The sequence below is a fragment of the Hydractinia symbiolongicarpus genome, chromosome 9 (assembly GCF_029227915.1).
Source record: "Hydractinia symbiolongicarpus strain clone_291-10 chromosome 9, HSymV2.1, whole genome shotgun sequence".
In the NCBI taxonomy this organism is placed as follows: domain Eukaryota; kingdom Metazoa; phylum Cnidaria; class Hydrozoa; order Anthoathecata; family Hydractiniidae; genus Hydractinia; species Hydractinia symbiolongicarpus.
The window spans coordinates 7,747,823-7,769,105 of NC_079883.1; the positions used below are offsets into that span (position 1 = coordinate 7,747,823).

Below are 21,283 nucleotides of genomic sequence, written 5' to 3' on the forward strand. Positions count from 1 at the left end.
CTCCACGAAAACAACTCGCCACTAAAGCTGCGAGGAAAAGCGCACCAGCTACTGGAGGAGTGAAAAAACCACATCGTTACAGACCTGGTACAGTTGCTCTCAGAGAAATCAGAAGATACCAGAAGTCAACCGAGCTCTTGATCCGCAAGTTGCCTTTCCAGCGTCTTGTGCGAGAAATTGCTCAGGACTTCAAAACAGATCTGCGATTCCAGAGCACAGCCGTTATGGCTCTGCAAGAGGCTTCTGAAGCGTACCTTGTTGGCTTGTTCGAGGATACTAACTTGTGTGCCATTCACGCAAAACGAGTTACAATCATGCCTAAAGACATCCAGTTGGCAAGAAGAATTCGTGGGGAACGTGCCTAAGCATCTTACCAAACAAAAAACGGCTATTTTTATAGCCACACATCCATAAAAAATATTACGGCTAGCTTTTTATATCAAACTTTGTCCTGCTTTCTGTTTAAATTTTATGCTACATAAAAATTTTATGCTACATAAAGTTTGACAATGTTAAAAATATGAAGGGCAAGAAAAGTAAAAGCAAGAAAATAAGAAATTTAAAAACGAAAATACTTAAACTTAGGGAATCTAATCTTAAATTTACTCTTTTTTAACTGTTTAAGTGACTTAAACAAGTTTAACTTTGTACCAAGATAATGTTTTTTTGTAAATGTGTGGCTATAAAAATAGCCGTTTGTTAGTGTAATAGCCAGATACACACAAATTATTGCGGTCTTCTTTGCTGCCTTTTTGGGAGTCTTTTTGACCTTCTTTGCTGCAGGTTTTTTAGCAACAGGCTTCTTTGTGGGTTTCTTAGCTGCTGGTTTCTTAGCCGAGGCTTTCTTTGTGGCAGGCTTCTTTGCTGCTTTCTTTGGCGTGCTCTTCTTTGCTGGCTTCTTTTTTGGTGTACTTTTCTTTGCAGTAGGCTTCTTTGCCGTTGGCTTTTTTGCTGCGGCCTTTTTCTTAGGTTTTTCTTTTTTTACCTGACCTAGCTTGAATGATCCAGAAGCACCAGTGCCTTTAGTTTGAATCAAATCGCCTGATGTTACTCCTCGTTTAAGAGCCATTTTCAGATGATGATCTGAGTTTTCAGCAACTTTGTAATTTGCATGAATATATTTTGTAATAGCTTGGCGAGATGAACCACCGCGTTCCTTTAGGGTAGCGATAGCAGCCTTGATCATGTCCACATATTTAGGGTGATCAGCTGTCTTCTTTGCAGCAGGTTTCTTCTTGGGTGCGATTTTCTTTGGAGAAGCTGCTTCACTCATTTTTAATGTTTTCTTACAACAATCCAACGATAAACGATGCTTGTTATCACAGTAGAAGTATACTAAACATTACCGTGTAAATGAGATATAATTTAAGACGGTGCGAAGTATGCGGACGTAAAAGTACCACTCCCGGGAATTGATTTGGCGCGAAAACAGAAATGTGTGTTTCTGTACATCGTATAATGTCCGTTTTGGGTGCCGCGACTATGCGAAAGCATGTTAATTTTTATTTGTAGTACGACGCAATAGTCTGCAAGAGAAGCTGCTGGAGTTTGAGGTCTTCAGCATTACATCTAGTCTGTTAATTTGGGCTTCTTCCGCGCTCGTGTTAGGATTTTCATAAAGCGTTCTTTGGTTTGCGTTGCGTATGTCGGCCTACATCATCGACACGGCCTGTTTCCGGCTATTAGGAGCAATTCATATATTGGGCACTGCGTTTCGACTTTTTTATTAGACCACAGTAAAAAAATTCACTCACAGAAGTCCCTTTCTTTCATGGCTACAAACACGAAGAATTCTGTCGTAAGTAAAACGAATGCGCAAGCCAAAATGACGATGGGGCGAAGTCATAAGCATGGCCCTGTGGCCCAATGGATAAGGCATCTGACTACGAATCAGGGGATTCCAGGTTCGACTCCTGGCAGGGTCGCACTGTCGCATTTCGGCTGCATGGTCTACTGTGTAACGCGCGCGCACGTTCTGGCGTAATGCGTTGATAAACGGAATGTACGCAGACATATTGGAAAGTAATATCACGCACTTAGTATCGTCGCCTTTGTTAGCATTCATGTAAGTTACCATCCACTCGCTACAGTCGCTCTCCATCCTACGGCTAAATCAACAGCCGTGATTTTTACTATGTCGCCGTCCATCCGTACGCGGTGACAGTTGTAAGCTTTACAGTAACGTGACATGCTCCACAAGCAGTTACGGTGTGTGGACGATGCCTATCATGGCAACGCTTGTTCTTTATCGCTTCTCGGCCTAATGGCTAAGATCAAGTGTAGTATCTGTTCTTATCAGTTTAATATCTGGTAGGCCATTCTCTGAATGGTCAGTATATTAATCTGATTTTTGGCCTTGGGTCATGGAGGTGGATTCATTCACGCCGTGACCACGGGTTGCCTTGGTGTTGCACTATTACCGATGGCGGCCCACATAAGCAATAAAAGAATAATAGCAGTCCTCTTTCCGACGGCACTCTGCATAGTCTACGGCGGGAACAAAACGCGTACACTGGGGGAGAATACAGCCTATGCCCCGCGACACGGCAGTTTATAACACACTCAAGCCACAAGCATTAACAAACTTTGAAGGGTACCCTCATGCTACGGTGCAGTTCCAACTCATACTTACCTGACGGGGAAGTAAAGACTGATCAATGAGGGTTTTCTTCCAGAGTGAGGCTCTTGCATTGCACTACGCTTGGGCTGACCTCTGCGATTACTGCAAACGTCAGTAACTCGACCGTACAATTTCTGGTAGTGGGGGCCTGCGTCCGCGCTCGCCCCCTCCTTAAGTCAAAATGAATGAGCTTAGAAAAGTTGCGCGGCCAAATGTCGGTGGTGACTTAAACGCTAAGGTAAAACCTCGCTTGGCTGTTACGAAACGTGATTGCGATATAAGTCCTCGGAAGGCGGCGGAATTTTATTTTATTTGCCATTCCGTCAGGGTTATTGGATGATCGGCAATAGATCGAGTTTGTATGCATTTGAAAGCTCTTTTTTCTCGTACTATCACCTGAAAATGTCGTAGGAAAATGTCATAGGAAACACTTTCAACAACCGCCACGTTCCTTAATTGTTATAACAAGAAATATATCACAGCAAATGAAAATGAAAAGCCTACGACACCGGGAGTTCCCAGGCGGTCCCCCATCCAAGTACTATCCCGGCCCGACGATGCTTAACTTCCGTGATCAGACGAGAACGGGTGTGTTCATCGTGGTATGGCCGTAGACATTAGTAGGTGCAAATACGTGCAATTTATTTTGACGTTGTGATCAAATTTTTTTATTTAATTTCTTTGAGTTACTTAGGACAAGGCGTATGCATGGATTATCTATTAGACTTTAAGGTTATAGTTTTGTGAAAAAAACAATGTTTTTTTAAAGATGTGTGGCTATAAAAATAGCCGTTGTTTTCTGAGTGTAGCGGTTTACTTCTTCTGTCCTTTGTCGTTCTTCTTTGGGAGTAAGACAGCTTGAATGTTTGGCAAAACACCACCAGCTGCAATGGTTACACCGCTCAAAAGTTTGTTTAATTCTTCATCATTACGAACAGCCAATTGTAAATGTCTTGGAATAATCCTAGCTTTTTTGTTGTCTCTTGCTGCGTTACCAGCCAACTCCAATATCTCAGCAGATAAATATTCCAAGACGGCTGCTAAGTAAACTGGTGCTCCAGATCCAATTCGGTTAGCATAGTGCCCTCTACGAAGGAATCTATGCACTCTACCGACTGGAAATTGAAGTCCAGCTCTTGAGGATCTTGTCTTGGCTTTAGCCTTAGCTTTTCCACCTTTTCCACGTCCAGACATAACTGCGATTTGATTTGTAAGTTAATACAAAAACGTACGAATATTTAACGTAAGTGTTAACGAAATAAACTTTACTCGTTTTTTCATCATAAAAATAGGATCGAAATCATGTTTTTTTAACCAATCATAATTAAGTATTAAACAAAAGATTTTTTTTTTAACCAATTAAATTGCGTATCGGCGTTTTCGGATCGAATTCGATCCGATTTTTTTACTTATAAACAAAAAGTTTTGACTTGCAGTTTAATGCTTATTTACAAGTTAAGTAGCAAAAATTTTTAACCATGTCTGACGCAGCAGCTAAAGGAGGAAAACAGGCACCTAAAGTAGCCAAGAAAGGTGAAAAAAGAGCCGGCAAAAAAGGAGGAAAGATTGGTGGAACTGGTGAAAAGAAACGCAAGAGAAAGAGAAAGGAAAGTTATGCTATTTACATCTACAATGTTTTGAAACAAGTTCACCCAGATGTCGGAGTTTCAAGCAAAGCTATGAGCATCATGAACTCATTTGTCAACGACATCTTTGAGCGCATTGCTTCCGAAGCTTCGCGTTTGGCTCTTCAAAACAAAAAGTCGACCATCTCTTCTCGTGAAATTCAAACCGCAGTACGTCTTCTCTTGCCTGGAGAACTTGCAAAACACGCAGTCAGTGAAGGAACAAAAGCCGTCACAAAATACACAAGCAGCAAGTAAACCAACGTCTACCAAACACAAACGGTCTTTTTTAAGACCACACATCTTTAAAAAAACATTTACTTGGCGTCACTACAAGTTAACCGAAGTTAATAAAACTTCTAAATAATGTGCTTAAGAACACTAGCCTACATTTAAAATACTTCCCCATGTGTGTGTGGATTAGCTTCACTTTTCATACGTATTATTAGCTGTACTTGCAGAAAAGACAAGTACATTGATCCATGTTATTGCTTACATTTAACTTAACCCAGCTTTTCACGGAAACACTCCCAGGCAAATTAACCCTACAAAGTATTTCTAAATTTTTTTTGTGTCATATATGACATAGTATCGTATAGCAATAAATGTAACTGTGACAAGACTTTACACATTGTGTAATTTGGAAGCGTGCACAAAGTAATGTTTTAAAAGATTTGTGGCTATAAAAATAGCCGTTTTTGTTGAGCAATGACAACGCTTAACCTCCGAATCCGTAAAGAGTTCTTCCTTGACGTTTTAAGGCATAAACAACATCCATAGCGGTAACGGTCTTGCGTTTAGCGTGCTCTGTGTAGGTTACAGCATCACGAATAACATTCTCTAAGAAAACCTTCAGTACACCTCTGGTTTCCTCATAGATAAGGCCAGAGATACGTTTGACACCACCTCGTCGAGCAAGACGCCGAATAGCAGGTTTTGTGATTCCCTGAATGTTATCACGAAGAATTTTTCGGTGACGTTTAGCACCTCCTTTTCCCAATCCTTTACCTCCTTTTCCGCGTCCAGACATATTGATATAGTTGCGTACAGAACGAGTACAAAAACAACGTTTGAGTTAACAGAATTCAGACAGCTTTAAAAAGAGGCCATAAAATTACCTACTGCTCGTGGAAACACCCTAATTAACCAATAGAGTTGCGTCATTACAAAATGTTCCGAACATTTTGTACATTTTTTTAAGTAAAACTGTAGTTTTTTTAAAAATTCGTGGTCTTAATGTTTCAGTAAGGCAATAAATTTGGCATCGTTGGAATTCGCCAAACCTTCTGCTACTTACTAAAAAAAAAAAAAGTCAAAAGCTTTTGTGTATCAGAAGATACAGCCGTTTTCCCGTAGCCAAAAAACACAGATTTTATAAAAATGTTAAAGTAATGAGCGTAATGTCATTATGCAGCCAATCAGAAATTACTTTCTTAGCACCAATCAAATGGTTTGTTTTGAACCTTAGCTGTCAATCAATATGAGAAATAAAACTTTGGCGCGATAGTGCATTTTAGACCGTCTTGTGTATCCGTACTACATCGACTTCTTAAAATATGGCTCGTACAAAGCAAACTGCACGTAAATCTACTGGAGGAAAGGCTCCACGAAAACAACTCGCCACTAAAGCTGCGAGGAAAAGCGCACCAGCTACTGGAGGAGTGAAAAAACCACATCGTTACAGACCTGGTACAGTTGCTCTCAGAGAAATCAGAAGATACCAGAAGTCAACCGAGCTCTTGATCCGCAAGTTGCCTTTCCAGCGTCTTGTGCGAGAAATTGCTCAGGACTTCAAAACAGATCTGCGATTCCAGAGCACAGCCGTTATGGCTCTGCAAGAGGCTTCTGAAGCGTACCTTGTTGGCTTGTTCGAGGATACTAACTTGTGTGCCATTCACGCAAAACGAGTTACAATCATGCCTAAAGACATCCAGTTGGCAAGAAGAATTCGTGGGGAACGTGCCTAAGCATCTTACCAAACAAAAAACGGCTATTTTTATAGCCACACATCCATAAAAAATATTACGGCTAGCTTTTTATATCAAACTTTGTCCTGCTTTCTGTTTAAATTTTATGCTACATAAAAATTTTATGCTACATAAAGTTTGACAATGTTAAAAATATGAAGGGCAAGAAAAGTAAAAGCAAGAAAATAAGAAATTTAAAAACGAAAATACTTAAACTTAGGGAATCTAATCTTAAATTTACTCTTTTTTAACTGTTTAAGTGACTTAAACAAGTTTAACTTTGTACCAAGATAATGTTTTTTTGTAAATGTGTGGCTATAAAAATAGCCGTTTGTTAATGTAATAGCCAGATACACACAAATTATTTTTTTGCGGTCTTCTTTGCTGCCTTTTTGGGAGTCTTTTTGACCTTCTTTGCTGCAGGTTTTTTAGCAACAGGCTTCTTTGTGGGTTTCTTAGCTGCTGGTTTCTTAGCCGAGGCTTTCTTTGTGGCAGGCTTCTTTGCTGCTTTCTTTGGCGTGCTCTTCTTTGCTGGCTTCTTTTTTGGTGTACTTTTCTTTGCAGTAGGCTTCTTTGCCGTTGGCTTTTTTGCTGCGGCCTTTTTCTTAGGTTTTTCTTTTTTTACCTGACCTAGCTTGAATGATCCAGAAGCACCAGTGCCTTTAGTTTGAATCAAATCGCCTGATGTTACTCCTCGTTTAAGAGCCATTTTCAGATGATGATCTGAGTTTTCAGCAACTTTGTAATTTGCATGAATATATTTTGTAATAGCTTGGCGAGATGAACCACCGCGTTCCTTTAGGGTAGCGATAGCAGCCTTGATCATGTCCACATATTTAGGGTGATCAGCTGTCTTCTTTGCAGCAGGTTTCTTCTTGGGTGCGATTTTCTTTGGAGAAGCTGCTTCACTCATTTTTAATGTTTTCTTACAACAATCCAACGATAAACGATGCTTGTTATCACAGTAGAAGTATACTAAACATTACCGTGTAAATGAGATATAATTTAAGACGGTGCGAAGTATGCGGACGTAAAAGTACCACTCCCGGGAATTGATTTGGCGCGAAAACAGAAATGTGTGTTTCTGTACATCGTATAATGTCCGTTTTGGGTGCCGCGACTATGCGAAAGCATGTTAATTTTTATTTGTAGTACGACGCAATAGTCTGCAAGAGAAGCTGCTGGAGTTTGAGGTCTTCAGCATTACATCTAGTCTGTTAATTTGGGCTTCTTCCGCGCTCGTGTTAGGATTTTCATAAAGCGTTCTTTGGTTTGCGTTGCGTATGTCGGCCTACATCATCGACACGGCCTGTTTCCGGCTATTAGGAGCAATTCATATATTGGGCACTGCGTTTCGACTTTTTTATTAGACCACAGTAAAAAAATTCACTCACAGAAGTCCCTTTCTTTCATGGCTACAAACACGAAGAATTCTGTCGTAAGTAAAACGAATGCGCAAGCCAAAATGACGATGGGGCGAAGTCATAAGCATGGCCCTGTGGCCCAATGGATAAGGCATCTGACTACGAATCAGGGGATTCCAGGTTCGACTCCTGGCAGGGTCGCACTGTCGCATTTCGGCTGCATGGTCTACTGTGTAACGCGCGCGCACGTTCTGGCGTAATGCGTTGATAAACGGAATGTACGCAGACATATTGGAAAGTAATATCACGCACTTAGTATCGTCGCCTTTGTTAGCATTCATGTAAGTTACCATCCACTCGCTACAGTCGCTCTCCATCCTACGGCTAAATCAACAGCCGTGATTTTTACTATGTCGCCGTCCATCCGTACGCGGTGACAGTTGTAAGCTTTACAGTAACGTGACATGCTCCACAAGCAGTTACGGTGTGTGGACGATGCCTATCATGGCAACGCTTGTTCTTTATCGCTTCTCGGCCTAATGGCTAAGATCAAGTGTAGTATCTGTTCTTATCAGTTTAATATCTGGTAGGCCATTCTCTGAATGGTCAGTATATTAATCTGATTTTTGGCCTTGGGTCATGGAGGTGGATTCATTCACGCCGTGACCACGGGTTGCCTTGGTGTTGCACTATTACCGATGGCGGCCCACATAAGCAATAAAAGAATAATAGCAGTCCTCTTTCCGACGGCACTCTGCATAGTCTACGGCGGGAACAAAACGCGTACACTGGGGGAGAATACAGCCTATGCCCCGCGACACGGCAGTTTATAACACACTCAAGCCACAAGCATTAACAAACTTTGAAGGGTACCCTCATGCTACGGTGCAGTTCCAACTCATACTTACCTGACGGGGAAGTAAAGACTGATCAATGAGGGTTTTCTTCCAGAGTGAGGCTCTTGCATTGCACTACGCTTGGGCTGACCTCTGCGATTACTGCAAACGTCAGTAACTCGACCGTACAATTTCTGGTAGTGGGGGCCTGCGTCCGCGCTCGCCCCCTCCTTAAGTCAAAATGAATGAGCTTAGAAAAGTTGCGCGGCCAAATGTCGGTGGTGACTTAAACGCTAAGGTAAAACCTCGCTTGGCTGTTACGAAACGTGATTGCGATATAAGTCCTCGGAAGGCGGCGGAATTTTATTTTATTTGCCATTCCGTCAGGGTTATTGGATGATCGGCAATAGATCGAGTTTGTATGCATTTGAAAGCTCTTTTTTCTCGTACTATCACCTGAAAATGTCGTAGGAAAATGTCATAGGAAACACTTTCAACAACCGCCACGTTCCTTAATTGTTATAACAAGAAATATATCACAGCAAATGAAAATGAAAAGCCTACGACACCGGGAGTTCCCAGGCGGTCCCCCATCCAAGTACTATCCCGGCCCGACGATGCTTAACTTCCGTGATCAGACGAGAACGGGTGTGTTCATCGTGGTATGGCCGTAGACATTAGTAGGTGCAAATACGTGCAATTTATTTTGACGTTGTGATCAAATTTTTTTATTTAATTTCTTTGAGTTACTTAGGACAAGGCGTATGCATGGATTATCTATTAGACTTTAAGGTTATAGTTTTGTGAAAAAAACAATGTTTTTTTAAAGATGTGTGGCTATAAAAATAGCCGTTGTTTTCTGAGTGTAGCGGTTTACTTCTTCTGTCCTTTGTCGTTCTTCTTTGGGAGTAAGACAGCTTGAATGTTTGGCAAAACACCACCAGCTGCAATGGTTACACCGCTCAAAAGTTTGTTTAATTCTTCATCATTACGAACAGCCAATTGTAAATGTCTTGGAATAATCCTAGCTTTTTTGTTGTCTCTTGCTGCGTTACCAGCCAACTCCAATATCTCAGCAGATAAATATTCCAAGACGGCTGCTAAGTAAACTGGTGCTCCAGATCCAATTCGGTTAGCATAGTGCCCTCTACGAAGGAATCTATGCACTCTACCGACTGGAAATTGAAGTCCAGCTCTTGAGGATCTTGTCTTGGCTTTAGCCTTAGCTTTTCCACCTTTTCCACGTCCAGACATAACTGCGATTTGATTTGTAAGTTAATACAAAAACGTACGAATATTTAACGTAAGTGTTAACGAAATAAACTTTACTCGTTTTTTCATCATAAAAATAGGATCGAAATCATGTTTTTTTAACCAATCATAATTAAGTATTAAACAAAAGATTTTTTTTTTAACCAATTAAATTGCGTATCGGCGTTTTCGGATCGAATTCGATCCGATTTTTTTACTTATAAACAAAAAGTTTTGACTTGCAGTTTAATGCTTATTTACAAGTTAAGTAGCAAAAATTTTTAACCATGTCTGACGCAGCAGCTAAAGGAGGAAAACAGGCACCTAAAGTAGCCAAGAAAGGTGAAAAAAGAGCCGGCAAAAAAGGAGGAAAGATTGGTGGAACTGGTGAAAAGAAACGCAAGAGAAAGAGAAAGGAAAGTTATGCTATTTACATCTACAATGTTTTGAAACAAGTTCACCCAGATGTCGGAGTTTCAAGCAAAGCTATGAGCATCATGAACTCATTTGTCAACGACATCTTTGAGCGCATTGCTTCCGAAGCTTCGCGTTTGGCTCTTCAAAACAAAAAGTCGACCATCTCTTCTCGTGAAATTCAAACCGCAGTACGTCTTCTCTTGCCTGGAGAACTTGCAAAACACGCAGTCAGTGAAGGAACAAAAGCCGTCACAAAATACACAAGCAGCAAGTAAACCAACGTCTACCAAACACAAACGGTCTTTTTTAAGACCACACATCTTTAAAAAAACATTTACTTGGCGTCACTACAAGTTAACCGAAGTTAATAAAACTTCTAAATAATGTGCTTAAGAACACTAGCCTACATTTAAAATACTTCCCCATGTGTGTGTGGATTAGCTTCACTTTTCATACGTATTATTAGCTGTACTTGCAGAAAAGACAAGTACATTGATCCATGTTATTGCTTACATTTAACTTAACCCAGCTTTTCACGGAAACACTCCCAGGCAAATTAACCCTACAAAGTATTTCTAAATTTTTTTTGTGTCATATATGACATAGTATCGTATAGCAATAAATGTAACTGTGACAAGACTTTACACATTGTGTAATTTGGAAGCGTGCACAAAGTAATGTTTTAAAAGATTTGTGGCTATAAAAATAGCCGTTTTTGTTGAGCAATGACAACGCTTAACCTCCGAATCCGTAAAGAGTTCTTCCTTGACGTTTTAAGGCATAAACAACATCCATAGCGGTAACGGTCTTGCGTTTAGCGTGCTCTGTGTAGGTTACAGCATCACGAATAACATTCTCTAAGAAAACCTTCAGTACACCTCTGGTTTCCTCATAGATAAGGCCAGAGATACGTTTGACACCACCTCGTCGAGCAAGACGCCGAATAGCAGGTTTTGTGATTCCCTGAATGTTATCACGAAGAATTTTTCGGTGACGTTTAGCACCTCCTTTTCCCAATCCTTTACCTCCTTTTCCGCGTCCAGACATATTGATATAGTTGCGTACAGAACGAGTACAAAAACAACGTTTGAGTTAACAGAATTCAGACAGCTTTAAAAAGAGGCCATAGAATTACCTACTGCTCGTGGAAACACCCTAATTAACCAATAGAGTTGCGTCATTACAAAATGTTCCGAACATTTTGTACATTTTTTTAAGTAAAACTGTAGTTTTTTTAAAAATTCGTGGTCTTAATGTTTCAGTAAGGCAATAAATTTGGCATCGTTGGAATTCGCCAAACCTTCTGCTACTTACTAAAAAAAAAAAAAGTCAAAAGCTTTTGTGTATCAGAAGATACAGCCGTTTTCCCGTAGCCAAAAAACACAGATTTTATAAAAATGTTAAAGTAATGAGCGTAATGTCATTATGCAGCCAATCAGAAATTACTTTCTTAGCACCAATCAAATGGTTTGTTTTGAACCTTAGCTGTCAATCAATATGAGAAATAAAACTTTGGCGCGATAGTGCATTTTAGACCGTCTTGTGTATCCGTACTACATCGACTTCTTAAAATATGGCTCGTACAAAGCAAACTGCACGTAAATCTACTGGAGGAAAGGCTCCACGAAAACAACTCGCCACTAAAGCTGCGAGGAAAAGCGCACCAGCTACTGGAGGAGTGAAAAAACCACATCGTTACAGACCTGGTACAGTTGCTCTCAGAGAAATCAGAAGATACCAGAAGTCAACCGAGCTCTTGATCCGCAAGTTGCCTTTCCAGCGTCTTGTGCGAGAAATTGCTCAGGACTTCAAAACAGATCTGCGATTCCAGAGCACAGCCGTTATGGCTCTGCAAGAGGCTTCTGAAGCGTACCTTGTTGGCTTGTTCGAGGATACTAACTTGTGTGCCATTCACGCAAAACGAGTTACAATCATGCCTAAAGACATCCAGTTGGCAAGAAGAATTCGTGGGGAACGTGCCTAAGCATCTTACCAAACAAAAAACGGCTATTTTTATAGCCACACATCCATAAAAAATATTACGGCTAGCTTTTTATATCAAACTTTGTCCTGCTTTCTGTTTAAATTTTATGCTACATAAAAATTTTATGCTACATAAAGTTTGACAATGTTAAAAATATGAAGGGCAAGAAAAGTAAAAGCAAGAAAATAAGAAATTTAAAAACGAAAATACTTAAACTTAGGGAATCTAATCTTAAATTTACTCTTTTTTAACTGTTTAAGTGACTTAAACAAGTTTAACTTTGTACCAAGATAATGTTTTTTTGTAAATGTGTGGCTATAAAAATAGCCGTTTGTTAATGTAATAGCCAGATACACACAAATTATTTTTTTGCGGTCTTCTTTGCTGCCTTTTTGGGAGTCTTTTTGACCTTCTTTGCTGCAGGTTTTTTAGCAACAGGCTTCTTTGTGGGTTTCTTAGCTGCTGGTTTCTTAGCCGAGGCTTTCTTTGTGGCAGGCTTCTTTGCTGCTTTCTTTGGCGTGCTCTTCTTTGCTGGCTTCTTTTTTGGTGTACTTTTCTTTGCAGTAGGCTTCTTTGCCGTTGGCTTTTTTGCTGCGGCCTTTTTCTTAGGTTTTTCTTTTTTTACCTGACCTAGCTTGAATGATCCAGAAGCACCAGTGCCTTTAGTTTGAATCAAATCGCCTGATGTTACTCCTCGTTTAAGAGCCATTTTCAGATGATGATCTGAGTTTTCAGCAACTTTGTAATTTGCATGAATATATTTTGTAATAGCTTGGCGAGATGAACCACCGCGTTCCTTTAGGGTAGCGATAGCAGCCTTGATCATGTCCACATATTTAGGGTGATCAGCTGTCTTCTTTGCAGCAGGTTTCTTCTTGGGTGCGATTTTCTTTGGAGAAGCTGCTTCACTCATTTTTAATGTTTTCTTACAACAATCCAACGATAAACGATGCTTGTTATCACAGTAGAAGTATACTAAACATTACCGTGTAAATGAGATATAATTTAAGACGGTGCGAAGTATGCGGACGTAAAAGTACCACTCCCGGGAATTGATTTGGCGCGAAAACAGAAATGTGTGTTTCTGTACATCGTATAATGTCCGTTTTGGGTGCCGCGACTATGCGAAAGCATGTTAATTTTTATTTGTAGTACGACGCAATAGTCTGCAAGAGAAGCTGCTGGAGTTTGAGGTCTTCAGCATTACATCTAGTCTGTTAATTTGGGCTTCTTCCGCGCTCGTGTTAGGATTTTCATAAAGCGTTCTTTGGTTTGCGTTGCGTATGTCGGCCTACATCATCGACACGGCCTGTTTCCGGCTATTAGGAGCAATTCATATATTGGGCACTGCGTTTCGACTTTTTTATTAGACCACAGTAAAAAAATTCACTCACAGAAGTCCCTTTCTTTCATGGCTACAAACACGAAGAATTCTGTCGTAAGTAAAACGAATGCGCAAGCCAAAATGACGATGGGGCGAAGTCATAAGCATGGCCCTGTGGCCCAATGGATAAGGCATCTGACTACGAATCAGGGGATTCCAGGTTCGACTCCTGGCAGGGTCGCACTGTCGCATTTCGGCTGCATGGTCTACTGTGTAACGCGCGCGCACGTTCTGGCGTAATGCGTTGATAAACGGAATGTACGCAGACATATTGGAAAGTAATATCACGCACTTAGTATCGTCGCCTTTGTTAGCATTCATGTAAGTTACCATCCACTCGCTACAGTCGCTCTCCATCCTACGGCTAAATCAACAGCCGTGATTTTTACTATGTCGCCGTCCATCCGTACGCGGTGACAGTTGTAAGCTTTACAGTAACGTGACATGCTCCACAAGCAGTTACGGTGTGTGGACGATGCCTATCATGGCAACGCTTGTTCTTTATCGCTTCTCGGCCTAATGGCTAAGATCAAGTGTAGTATCTGTTCTTATCAGTTTAATATCTGGTAGGCCATTCTCTGAATGGTCAGTATATTAATCTGATTTTTGGCCTTGGGTCATGGAGGTGGATTCATTCACGCCGTGACCACGGGTTGCCTTGGTGTTGCACTATTACCGATGGCGGCCCACATAAGCAATAAAAGAATAATAGCAGTCCTCTTTCCGACGGCACTCTGCATAGTCTACGGCGGGAACAAAACGCGTACACTGGGGGAGAATACAGCCTATGCCCCGCGACACGGCAGTTTATAACACACTCAAGCCACAAGCATTAACAAACTTTGAAGGGTACCCTCATGCTACGGTGCAGTTCCAACTCATACTTACCTGACGGGGAAGTAAAGACTGATCAATGAGGGTTTTCTTCCAGAGTGAGGCTCTTGCATTGCACTACGCTTGGGCTGACCTCTGCGATTACTGCAAACGTCAGTAACTCGACCGTACAATTTCTGGTAGTGGGGGCCTGCGTCCGCGCTCGCCCCCTCCTTAAGTCAAAATGAATGAGCTTAGAAAAGTTGCGCGGCCAAATGTCGGTGGTGACTTAAACGCTAAGGTAAAACCTCGCTTGGCTGTTACGAAACGTGATTGCGATATAAGTCCTCGGAAGGCGGCGGAATTTTATTTTATTTGCCATTCCGTCAGGGTTATTGGATGATCGGCAATAGATCGAGTTTGTATGCATTTGAAAGCTCTTTTTTCTCGTACTATCACCTGAAAATGTCGTAGGAAAATGTCATAGGAAACACTTTCAACAACCGCCACGTTCCTTAATTGTTATAACAAGAAATATATCACAGCAAATGAAAATGAAAAGCCTACGACACCGGGAGTTCCCAGGCGGTCCCCCATCCAAGTACTATCCCGGCCCGACGATGCTTAACTTCCGTGATCAGACGAGAACGGGTGTGTTCATCGTGGTATGGCCGTAGACATTAGTAGGTGCAAATACGTGCAATTTATTTTGACGTTGTGATCAAATTTTTTTATTTAATTTCTTTGAGTTACTTAGGACAAGGCGTAGGCATGGATTATCTATTAGACTTTAAGGTTATAGTTTTGTGAAAAAAACAATGTTTTTTTAAAGATGTGTGGCTATAAAAATAGCCGTTGTTTTCTGAGTGTAGCGGTTTACTTCTTCTGTCCTTTGTCGTTCTTCTTTGGGAGTAAGACAGCTTGAATGTTTGGCAAAACACCACCAGCTGCAATGGTTACACCGCTCAAAAGTTTGTTTAATTCTTCATCATTACGAACAGCCAATTGTAAATGTCTTGGAATAATCCTAGCTTTTTTGTTGTCTCTTGCTGCGTTACCAGCCAACTCCAATATCTCAGCAGATAAATATTCCAAGACGGCTGCTAAGTAAACTGGTGCTCCAGATCCAATTCGGTTAGCATAGTGCCCTCTACGAAGGAATCTATGCACTCTACCGACTGGAAATTGAAGTCCAGCTCTTGAGGATCTTGTCTTGGCTTTAGCCTTAGCTTTTCCACCTTTTCCACGTCCAGACATAACTGCGATTTGATTTGTAAGTTAATACAAAAACGTACGAATATTTAACGTAAGTGTTAACGAAATAAACTTTACTCGTTTTTTCATCATAAAAATAGGATCGAAATCATGTTTTTTTAACCAATCATAATTAAGTATTAAACAAAAGATTTTTTTTTTAACCAATTAAATTGCGTATCGGCGTTTTCGGATCGAATTCGATCCGATTTTTTTACTTATAAACAAAAAGTTTTGACTTGCAGTTTAATGCTTATTTACAAGTTAAGTAGCAAAAATTTTTAACCATGTCTGACGCAGCAGCTAAAGGAGGAAAACAGGCACCTAAAGTAGCCAAGAAAGGTGAAAAAAGAGCCGGCAAAAAAGGAGGAAAGATTGGTGGAACTGGTGAAAAGAAACGCAAGAGAAAGAGAAAGGAAAGTTATGCTATTTACATCTACAATGTTTTGAAACAAGTTCACCCAGATGTCGGAGTTTCAAGCAAAGCTATGAGCATCATGAACTCATTTGTCAACGACATCTTTGAGCGCATTGCTTCCGAAGCTTCGCGTTTGGCTCTTCAAAACAAAAAGTCGACCATCTCTTCTCGTGAAATTCAAACCGCAGTACGTCTTCTCTTGCCTGGAGAACTTGCAAAACACGCAGTCAGTGAAGGAACAAAAGCCGTCACAAAATACACAAGCAGCAAGTAAACCAACGTCTACCAAACACAAACGGTCTTTTTTAAGACCACACATCTTTAAAAAAACATTTACTTGGCGTCACTACAAGTTAACCGAAGTTAATAAAACTTCTAAATAATGTGCTTAAGAACACTAGCCTACATTTAAAATACTTCCCCATGTGTGTGTGGATTAGCTTCACTTTTCATACGTATTATTAGCTGTACTTGCAGAAAAGACAAGTACATTGATCCATGTTATTGCTTACATTTAACTTAACCCAGCTTTTCACGGAAACACTCCCAGGCAAATTAACCCTACAAAGTATTTCTAAATTTTTTTTGTGTCATATATGACATAGTATCGTATAGCAATAAATGTAACTGTGACAAGACTTTACACATTGTGTAATTTGGAAGCGTGCACAAAGTAATGTTTTAAAAGATTTGTGGCTATAAAAATAGCCGTTTTTGTTGAGCAATGACAACGCTTAACCTCCGAATCCGTAAAGAGTTCTTCCTTGACGTTTTAAGGCATAAACAACATCCATAGCGGTAACGGTCTTGCGTTTAGCGTGCTCTGTGTAGGTTACAGCATCACGAATAACATTCTCTAAGAAAACCTTCAGTACACCTCTGGTTTCCTCATAGATAAGGCCAGAGATACGTTTGACACCACCTCGTCGAGCAAGACGCCGAATAGCAGGTTTTGTGATTCCCTGAATGTTATCACGAAGAATTTTTCGGTGACGTTTAGCACCTCCTTTTCCCAATCCTTTACCTCCTTTTCCGCGTCCAGACATATTGATATAGTTGCGTACAGAACGAGTACAAAAACAACGTTTGAGTTAACAGAATTCAGACAGCTTTAAAAAGAGGCCATAAAATTACCTACTGCTCGTGGAAACACCCTAATTAACCAATAGAGTTGCGTCATTACAAAATGTTCCGAACATTTTGTACATTTTTTTAAGTAAAACTGTAGTTTTTTTAAAAATTCGTGGTCTTAATGTTTCAGTAAGGCAATAAATTTGGCATCGTTGGAATTCGCCAAACCTTCTGCTACTTACTAAAAAAAAAAAAAGTCAAAAGCTTTTGTGTATCAGAAGATACAGCCGTTTTCCCGTAGCCAAAAAACACAGATTTTATAAAAATGTTAAAGTAATGAGCGTAATGTCATTATGCAGCCAATCAGAAATTACTTTCTTAGCACCAATCAAATGGTTTGTTTTGAACCTTAGCTGTCAATCAATATGAGAAATAAAACTTTGGCGCGATAGTGCATTTTAGACCGTCTTGTGTATCCGTACTACATCGACTTCTTAAAATATGGCTCGTACAAAGCAAACTGCACGTAAATCTACTGGAGGAAAGGCTCCACGAAAACAACTCGCCACTAAAGCTGCGAGGAAAAGCGCACCAGCTACTGGAGGAGTGAAAAAACCACATCGTTACAGACCTGGTACAGTTGCTCTCAGAGAAATCAGAAGATACCAGAAGTCAACCGAGCTCTTGATCCGCAAGTTGCCTTTCCAGCGTCTTGTGCGAGAAATTGCTCAGGACTTCAAAACAGATCTGCGATTCCAGAGCACAGCCGTTATGGCTCTGCAAGAGGCTTCTGAAGCGTACCTTGTTGGCTTGTTCGAGGATACTAACTTGTGTGCCATTCACGCAAAACGAGTTACAATCATGCCTAAAGACATCCAGTTGGCAAGAAGAATTCGTGGGGAACGTGCCTAAGCATCTTACCAAACAAAAAACGGCTATTTTTATAGCCACACATCCATAAAAAATATTACGGCTAGCTTTTTATATCAAACTTTGTCCTGCTTTCTGTTTAAATTTTATGCTACATAAAAATTTTATGCTACATAAAGTTTGACAATGTTAAAAATATGAAGGGCAAGAAAAGTAAAAGCAAGAAAATAAGAAATTTAAAAACGAAAATACTTAAACTTAGGGAATCTAATCTTAAATTTACTCTTTTTTAACTGTTTAAGTGACTTAAACAAGTTTAACTTTGTACCAAGATAATGTTTTTTTGTAAATGTGTGGCTATAAAAATAGCCGTTTGTTAATGTAATAGCCAGATACACACAAATTATTTTTTTGCGGTCTTCTTTGCTGCCTTTTTGGGAGTCTTTTTGACCTTCTTTGCTGCAGGTTTTTTAGCAACAGGCTTCTTTGTGGGTTTCTTAGCTGCTGGTTTCTTAGCCGAGGCTTTCTTTGTGGCAGGCTTCTTTGCTGCTTTCTTTGGCGTGCTCTTCTTTGCTGGCTTCTTTTTTGGTGTACTTTTCTTTGCAGTAGGCTTCTTTGCCGTTGGCTTTTTTGCTGCGGCCTTTTTCTTAGGTTTTTCTTTTTTTACCTGACCTAGCTTGAATGATCCAGAAGCACCAGTGCCTTTAGTTTGAATCAAATCGCCTGATGTTACTCCTCGTTTAAGAGCCATTTTCAGATGATGATCTGAGTTTTCAGCAACTTTGTAATTTGCATGAATATATTTTGTAATAGCTTGGCGAGATGAACCACCGCGTTCCTTTAGGGTAGCGATAGCAGCCTTGATCATGTCCACATATTTAGGGTGATCAGCTGTCTTCTTTGCAGCAGGTTTCTTCTTGGGTGCGATTTTCTTTGGAGAAGCTGCTTCACTCATTTTTAATGTTTTCTTACAACAATCCAACGATAAACGATGCTTGTTATCACAGTAGAAGTATACTAAACATTACCGTGTAAATGAGATATAATTTAAGACGGTGCGAAGTATGCGGACGTAAAAGTACCACTCCCGGGAATTGATTTGGCGCGAAAACAGAAATGTGTGTTTCTGTACATCGTATAATGTCCGTTTTGGGTGCCGCGACTATGCGAAAGCATGTTAATTTTTATTTGTAGTACGACGCAATAGTCTGCAAGAGAAGCTGCTGGAGTTTGAGGTCTTCAGCATTACATCTAGTCTGTTAATTTGGGCTTCTTCCGCGCTCGTGTTAGGATTTTCATAAAGCGTTCTTTGGTTTGCGTTGCGTATGTCGGCCTACATCATCGACACGGCCTGTTTCCGGCTATTAGGAGCAATTCATATATTGGGCACTGCGTTTCGACTTTTTTATTAGACCACAGTAAAAAAATTCACTCACAGAAGTCCCTTTCTTTCATGGCTACAAACACGAAGAATTCTGTCGTAAGTAAAACGAATGCGCAAGCCAAAATGACGATGGGGCGAAGTCATAAGCATGGCCCTGTGGCCCAATGGATAAGGCATCTGACTACGAATCAGGGGATTCCAGGTTCGACTCCTGGCAGGGTCGCACTGTCGCATTTCGGCTGCATGGTCTACTGTGTAACGCGCGCGCACGTTCTGGCGTAATGCGTTGATAAACGGAATGTACGCAGACATATTGGAAAGTAATATCACGCACTTAGTATCGTCGCCTTTGTTAGCATTCATGTAAGTTACCATCCACTCGCTACAGTCGCTCTCCATCCTACGGCTAAATCAACAGCCGTGATTTTTACTATGTCGCCGTCCATCCGTACGCGGTGACAGTTGTAAGCTTTACAGTAACGTGACATGCTCCACAAGCAGTTACGGTGTGTGGACGATGCCTATCATGGCAACGCTTGTTCTTTATCGCTTCTCGGCCTAATGGCTAAGATCAAGTGTAGTATCTGTTCTTATCAGTTTAATATCTGGTAGGCCATTCTCTGAATGGTCAGTATATTAATCTGATTTTTGGCCTTGGGTCATGGAGGTGGATTCATTCACGCCGTGACCACGGGTTGCCTTGGTGTTGCACTATTACCGATGGCGGCCCACATAAGCAATAAAAGAATAATAGCAGTCCTCTTTCCGACGGCACTCTGCATAGTCTACGGCGGGAACAAAACGCGTACACTGGGGGAGAATACAGCCTATGCCCCGCGACACGGCAGTTTATAACACACTCAAGCCACAAGCATTAACAAACTTTGAAGGGTACCCTCATGCTACGGTGCAGTTCCAACTCATACTTACCTGACGGGGAAGTAAAGACTGATCAATGAGGGTTTTCTTCCAGAGTGAGGCTCTTGCATTGCACTACGCTTGGGCTGACCTCTGCGATTACTGCAAACGTCAGTAACTCGACCGTACAATTTCTGGTAGTGGGGGCCTGCGTCCGCGCTCGCCCCCTCCTTAAGTCAAAATGAATGAGCTTAGAAAAGTTGCGCGGCCAAATGTCGGTGGTGACTTAAACGCTAAGGTAAAACCTCGCTTGGCTGTTACGAAACGTGATTGCGATATAAGTCCTCGGAAGGCGGCGGAATTTTATTTTATTTGCCATTCCGTCAGGGTTATTGGATGATCGGCAATAGATCGAGTTTGTATGCATTTGAAAGCTCTTTTTTCTCGTACTATCACCTGAAAATGTCGTAGGAAAATGTCATAGGAAACACTTTCAACAACCGCCACGTTCCTTAATTGTTATAACAAGAAATATATCACAGCAAATGAAAATGAAAAGCCTACGACACCGGGAGTTCCCAGGCGGTCCCCCATCCAAGTACTATCCCGGCCCGACGATGCTTAACTTCCGTGATCAGACGAGAACGGGTGTGTTCATCGTGGTATGGCCGTAGACATTAGTAGGTGCAAATACGTGCAATTTATTTTGACGTTGTGATCAAATTTTTTTATTTAATTTCTTTGAGTTACTTAGGACAAGGCGTATGCATGGATTATCTATTAGACTTTAAGGTTATAGTTTTGTGAAAAAAACAATGTTTTTTTAAAGATGTGTGGCTATAAAAATAGCCGTTGTTTTCTGAGTGTAGCGGTTTACTTCTTCTGTCCTTTGTCGTTCTTCTTTGGGAGTAAGACAGCTTGAATGTTTGGCAAAACACCACCAGCTGCAATGGTTACACCGCTCAAAAGTTTGTTTAATTCTTCATCATTACGAACAGCCAATTGTAAATGTCTTGGAATAATCCTAGCTTTTTTGTTGTCTCTTGCTGCGTTACCAGCCAACTCCAATATCTCAGCAGATAAATATTCCAAGACGGCTGCTAAGTAAACTGGTGCTCCAGATCCAATTCGGTTAGCATAGTGCCCTCTACGAAGGAATCTATGCAC

General features: G+C 40.8%; 12 non-coding genes across 12 annotated transcripts; 8 read left to right on the forward strand and 4 right to left on the reverse strand.

The window, feature by feature from the left end:
- Positions 1-2,247: 2,247 nt before the first annotated feature.
- LOC130660626 (U2 spliceosomal RNA) lies at positions 2,248-2,439 on the forward strand. The gene has a single exon (XR_008987824.1). It is a non-coding gene; the product is annotated as a U2 spliceosomal RNA (small nuclear RNA).
- Positions 2,440-2,624: 185 nt separating this feature from the next.
- On the forward strand, positions 2,625-2,789 carry LOC130659566 (U1 spliceosomal RNA). Its single transcript, XR_008986771.1, has one exon. It is a non-coding gene; the product is annotated as a U1 spliceosomal RNA (small nuclear RNA).
- A 328-nt stretch (positions 2,790-3,117) lies between these two features.
- LOC130659148 (5S ribosomal RNA) lies at positions 3,118-3,236 on the reverse strand. Its single transcript, XR_008986360.1, has one exon. It is a non-coding gene; the product is annotated as a 5S ribosomal RNA (ribosomal RNA).
- Positions 3,237-8,099: 4,863 nt separating this feature from the next.
- On the forward strand, positions 8,100-8,291 carry LOC130660627 (U2 spliceosomal RNA). The gene has a single exon (XR_008987825.1). It is a non-coding gene; the product is annotated as a U2 spliceosomal RNA (small nuclear RNA).
- A 185-nt stretch (positions 8,292-8,476) lies between these two features.
- On the forward strand, positions 8,477-8,641 carry LOC130659567 (U1 spliceosomal RNA). Its single transcript, XR_008986772.1, has one exon. It is a non-coding gene; the product is annotated as a U1 spliceosomal RNA (small nuclear RNA).
- A 328-nt stretch (positions 8,642-8,969) lies between these two features.
- Positions 8,970-9,088, reverse strand: LOC130659161 (5S ribosomal RNA). Its single transcript, XR_008986372.1, has one exon. It is a non-coding gene; the product is annotated as a 5S ribosomal RNA (ribosomal RNA).
- Positions 9,089-13,951: 4,863 nt separating this feature from the next.
- Positions 13,952-14,143, forward strand: LOC130660628 (U2 spliceosomal RNA). Its single transcript, XR_008987826.1, has one exon. It is a non-coding gene; the product is annotated as a U2 spliceosomal RNA (small nuclear RNA).
- A 185-nt stretch (positions 14,144-14,328) lies between these two features.
- LOC130659569 (U1 spliceosomal RNA) lies at positions 14,329-14,493 on the forward strand. Its single transcript, XR_008986773.1, has one exon. It is a non-coding gene; the product is annotated as a U1 spliceosomal RNA (small nuclear RNA).
- Positions 14,494-14,821: 328 nt separating this feature from the next.
- On the reverse strand, positions 14,822-14,940 carry LOC130659173 (5S ribosomal RNA). The gene has a single exon (XR_008986384.1). It is a non-coding gene; the product is annotated as a 5S ribosomal RNA (ribosomal RNA).
- Positions 14,941-19,803: 4,863 nt separating this feature from the next.
- On the forward strand, positions 19,804-19,995 carry LOC130660629 (U2 spliceosomal RNA). Its single transcript, XR_008987827.1, has one exon. It is a non-coding gene; the product is annotated as a U2 spliceosomal RNA (small nuclear RNA).
- A 185-nt stretch (positions 19,996-20,180) lies between these two features.
- On the forward strand, positions 20,181-20,345 carry LOC130659570 (U1 spliceosomal RNA). The gene has a single exon (XR_008986774.1). It is a non-coding gene; the product is annotated as a U1 spliceosomal RNA (small nuclear RNA).
- Positions 20,346-20,673: 328 nt separating this feature from the next.
- LOC130659185 (5S ribosomal RNA) lies at positions 20,674-20,792 on the reverse strand. The gene has a single exon (XR_008986396.1). It is a non-coding gene; the product is annotated as a 5S ribosomal RNA (ribosomal RNA).
- Between the last annotated feature and the right edge of the window lie 491 nt (positions 20,793-21,283).